The 5,000-nt window shown below is 49.1% G+C and overlaps 1 protein-coding gene across 1 annotated transcript in view; it reads left to right on the top strand.

Moving 5' to 3' along the window:
* Nucleotides 1–5,000, top strand: part of LOC125030974 (WASH complex subunit 3-like) — a 23,896-nt gene that overhangs the window by 6,333 nt on the left and 12,563 nt on the right. The window lies entirely within an intron of this gene.

Below are 5,000 nucleotides of genomic sequence, written 5' to 3' on the forward strand. Positions count from 1 at the left end.
TATTCCTTTCCTCTTCATTACTCATTCCCTTTCCACACTCTCATTCTTTCATTCTCCTATCCTCCTCCTTCTCCTCGCCTCACTCACTCTCATCCCTCACTCTCCAGCTCTCCCACTTCACTCTCCATCACTCACCTCCTCACTCCTCTCAATCTCCCCCACTCCATCTCCCTCTCCCTCTCTTCCTCTCTCTCCCCCGTCACCTCCTCTCCACCTCGCCCCACCTCACCGACTCTCCCCTCCCTCATCCACACCTCCCTCCTCCTCGCTCTCTCTTCTTCCCACAACCCTCACTCTCACTCCACTCCCACTCTCCCTCTCCCGCCCCTCATCTCGCCCCTTCTCACCTCCTCCCATCATCCCACTGCTCATCTCGTCACACTCTCTTCTGCATCTCTCCCTCAACACCTCCTACTCTCTTTCCATCTCTCGTCTCGCTCTGCTGTCTTCTCTGCTCTCCTCTTCTTCTTCTCATCACTCTCTCTCCTCGTCACGCACCGATCAGGTCTCTCGTTCTCCCCTTCTCTCTCCATCTCCCCCCCATCGCCTCCACTTCTCTCATCCTTCCTCCCTCCACTCTCTCTCTCACATCCGAGTCTCTCCTCTCACTGTCTCTCTCCGCTCTCTCTCTCTCTCTCTCTCTCACTCCTCTCTCTCGCCCACTCTCTCTCTCTCTCTCTGGTCTCTCCTTCTCCACTCTCCTCTCCTCTATCTCCCCCCTCTCCACATCTCCCTCGCTCTCGGAGTCTCTTTCTGTCTCTCTTCTCTCATCTACCTCTCTCTCTTTCTCTTCCTCTTCTCCCCCCCTTTCTTTCCTCTTCCCTCTCTTCTTCTTCCTTTCCCTCTTTCTCCTCTCTTCTCACTTCTTTTCTTCTCCCCTCCCTTCCCTCCTCTCTCTTCTTCTCCCCTCCTCTTATCTTCTCTCTCCCTATTCTTTTCCCCCTCCCTTCTTATTCCTCCCTCCTTCTCCTTTCTATCCTTCTCTCTTTCCCCTCCCTCTTCTCTCCTCCTCATCTCTCCCTCCGATCTCTTCCCCCTCTTCCCCTCTCTTCTCCCCCCTTCTTTTCTCCCGTTTCCCTTCCTATTTCCCCTTTTTTTCCTCCCTCTCTTCCCCCCTCCTTTCTCTCTCTCTCTCTTCTCTCCCTTCTCTCCAATCTCTCTCCTCCCTCTCCCCCCTCTCCCTCTCTCTCTCCTCTTCCCTCTCCTCCTCCTCCCCTCCTCCTCCCTCTTCTCCTCTTCTCTCCCCCCTCTCTTCTCCTCACCCTCTCTCTTCTCCTCTCTTCCCTCCTCTCTCCCACTCCTCTCTCTCCTCTCCATTCCTCCCTCTCCCCCACCCTCCTCTCACCATCTCTCCCTTCTTTCTCTCTCCTCCCTCTTCTCTCTCCTTCCTCACCCTCCTTCCCTCCTCCCTCCTTCCTCCTCTCCTCACTCTCTCGTCTCCTCTCTCTCATCTCTTTCTCCATCCTCTTCTCCTCTTCAGCACGCATCTACTCTAATCCACGTACCCGCTCTCTCCTTCTATTCTCATCTCCCTCTCATCACTCTCCTCTCTCTCCTCTCTCCTCTCTATCTCTCTCCTCTCTCCTCTCTCTCTCTCTCTCCGTCTCCTCCTCCTCTCCTCTCTCCATCTTCTCTCTCCTCTCCTCTCCTCCTCTCTCCTCTCTCCTCATCCCTTCTCTCTATCTCTCTCCTCTCTCTTCCTTCTCTCTCTCTCCTCTCTCCTCTCGTCTCCGTCTTTTCCCACCTCCCCCCCCTCCCTTCGATCATCAACATCTCCTCCCTCGCTCTCCACTCTCACTCTTCTCCTCTCTCTCCTCCTCTCTCACTCCTCATCTCTCTCCGACTCACTCTCTCTCTCTCCTCACTCTATCCTCTCTCTCTCTCATCCTCTCTCGACCTCTCCCTCCTCATCTCCCCTCTCTCTCCTCTCTCCTCTCACCCGTCTCTCTCTCTCGTCCTCTCTCTCTCACTCCTCTCTTCTCATCCTCCTCTTGCCTTCTCCTCCTCTCTCTGCTCTTCTCGTCATCTCGTCCTCTCTCTCTCTGCACGCTCTCTCTCTCTCTCTCCATCTCACCGTCATACTCTCTCCTCCCCTCCATCCTCTCTTCTCCTCTCTCATCTCAATCCTCTGTTCCTCTCTTTCCTCTCTCTCTCCTCTCTCTCGTCGGTCCGTCTCTCTCTCTCCAGTCTCTCCTCTCTCTCGCCTCCTCTTCTCTCCTCTCTCTCATCCTCTCTCGCCCTCTCTCTCTCTCTCCTCTCTATTCTCCTCTCTTTCTCTCTTTATCATCTCCTCTCTCTTCTCTCACTCTCTCTCTCTCTCTCTCTCGTCTCTCTCTCTTCTCTGCCTCTTCCTCATCTCTCTCTCTCTCTCTCCACTCACTCCCTTTTTTCCCTCCCCTTTAATCTTTCTCTCTCTCTCACTCTCTTTTTCTCTCTCATTCTTCTCTTTCTTTTCCCTCGCTCTTCCTCATCTCTCTCATCCCCCCTCTCTCTCTCTCTCTCTCTCATCCTCTCTCCTTCTCCCTCCTCTCACTCTCTCCTCTCTCACCCCTCTCTCTCTCTTTTCCCTCCCCTCCAGCTCTTTTCCTCTCTTTCTTCTCTCTCTCCTTTCTCTCTCCCTCTCCCCTCCATTTTTCCACTCCTCCCTTCCCCTCTCCTCTCTCTCCCTCTCCTCTTTTACCATCTCTCCCTCTCTCAATCTCTTTCTCTCCGTTCTCCTCTCTTCTCTCGTCTCTCTCTCTCTCTTTACTTTCTTCTCTCCCCTCTCCCTCCTATCTCTCTCCTATCTCTCTCCCCCTCTCTCATCTCTCTCATCTCCCCTCCTCCTCTTTCTCATCTCTCCTCTCTCTTTCTCCTCTCTCTCTTCTCCTCTCCTCTCTCTCTTCTCTCTCTACTCCCTCACTCTCTTTTGTCTCCCTCTCTCTCTCCTCTCTCTCCTCACTCTCCCTCTCATCTCTCATCCCTCTCACCTCAACTCTCTCTCATCTCTCTCCTTGACCTCTCTCTCTTCATCTTTCTCTCTCTCTCTCGACCTCCTCCTCTCTCTCCTCTCTCTCCTCCTCTCATCCTTCCTCTCTCTCCTCATCTCTCTCTCTCTCCTCCCCCTCCTCTCTCTTCCTTTTCCCCATTCTCTCTCTCTCTCCCTCTTATCTTCTCTCCCTCTCATCTCTCTCTCCTTCTCTCGGTCTCCCTCTTTCCCCCCTCTCTCCTCCTCTCCTCTCTCATCTCTCTCTCTCCCGTCCATCTCTCCTCTCCCTCTCTCTCTCTCTCACTCTCACTCTTTCACTCTCTTCTGTCTCTCTTCTCTCTTTCTCCTCCTCTCTCCCTCTCTCTCTCCTCTCCTCCTCTCCCCCCCTTCCTTTCCTCTTCTCTTTTCATCCCCCCTCCTCCTTTTCTCTCTCTCTCCATCTCTCGTCTCGGCCCTCTCTCCTCACCTCTCCTCCTCTCCCCTCTCTCTTCTCTCTTATCTCTCTTTCCCTCTTTTCTCTCTCCTCTCTCCTCTCCTCTCCTCTCTCTCCTTTTCCCCCCTCATCCCCCTCTCCTCTCTCCCTTATCTCTCTCTCTCTCTCTCCTCTCTTCTTTCTCTCCTCTCTCCCTCTCTCTCCTCTCTCCTCTCTCCTCTCACCTCTCTCTCTCTCTCTCCTCTCCTCCTCACTCCTCTTTCTCTCTCTCTCCTCTCTCCCCTCCTCCCCTCACTCTCTCTCTTCTCCTCTCTCCCCCTCCCCCTCTCTCTCTCTCTCTTTATCTCTCTCCTCTCTCTCTGTCTGTCACAGTTATCGTCTCCCTATCTTCTGTAGGACCATTTGTTGAGACGAATGTATATTTTCTTTCCCTGTTTCATGGTGTCTTTGATGTTGCTGTCGTGTTTTTGTTGTTGTTGCTTGTTGCGGCAGTTGCTGCTCCCGTCACTGATACTGTTATCGATTTTGTTACTATTATTTTTATCAAAATTGTTATTATCTTTATTACTATTATTACTGCTATTCATCCTCACCATCTCGTTAGATTTATTGTCAATAATTTTTTTAATGTTTATTTTTATATTTGTTATAATTATTGACGTTATTATTATCATGTTGTTAGATCAGTTCGTTATGACAACTGTAGAGATGCAATTGACGCGTTTCGATTAATTCTTCACCAGATTTACATTCTTTTCGTGTAGCTGTTGCTCTTCGTCTTGTTACAGCCGCTTCTGTTGTCGTAAATGTTGTCTTATGTTGATTGCATTTTTCACATTTCATTTCACGAAAACTGATTAGTTAGTTTGTTTGTTCAACCGAAGCTCATTTTTTTTTTTTTTTTTTTTATCCATCCCCTCCTGTGTGCTTTGATTTCAACAATTTAATTTAATCTGATGCAGGCCTCTCTTCCGTGTCCCTTTTTTTCCAGATGCAACCTTCCATCTAGCTAATTGCACCTTGTTGCCCTGTTGCAAATTCACCTGGCTTTATCTCCCGTTTTTATGAGTCATTTGTTTTCCTTTCCCCTCATTGGCTCGTTCATTTGCATTGTTCCGTGTACGAAGGACTAATTTGGAATTCCTCCTTCTGCTTTCCTTTAGCTCATTTGCGTTGCTCTACCTTGTTAATATTTTTTTTTCATTTCTTCATGTTTTGTTTCTTTATTCTTATTTATATTTTTAGTCTTCTGGTTTCTTTTTCTCTCTCGTTACTGTTTCGTTTCCAGCTGATATTATGTCCGAGTTCTAAGGCGATTTATCGTCGTTGCCAAGTTTCCGCATTTCGCTCCTCGCTTTGTCTCTGTCTAAGGGTGTCCCTCGATTTTCGCCTCCAATTCTGCCTGTTTCTGTCTATTCTTCCGTTTCTTTGCCTCTCCCACTGTTTCTACCTTTGTTTCTTCCTCTCTTCCCGTTCCTTCCTCTGTCTTTCAGTTCTCTCCCTACCTCTGGCTCTTCGTCTTTATTATATACATATATATATATATATATATATATATATATATATATATATATATATATATATATATATATATATATA

This window comes from Penaeus chinensis, chromosome 12, assembly GCF_019202785.1.
Source record: "Penaeus chinensis breed Huanghai No. 1 chromosome 12, ASM1920278v2, whole genome shotgun sequence".
Taxonomy (NCBI): domain Eukaryota; kingdom Metazoa; phylum Arthropoda; class Malacostraca; order Decapoda; family Penaeidae; genus Penaeus; species Penaeus chinensis.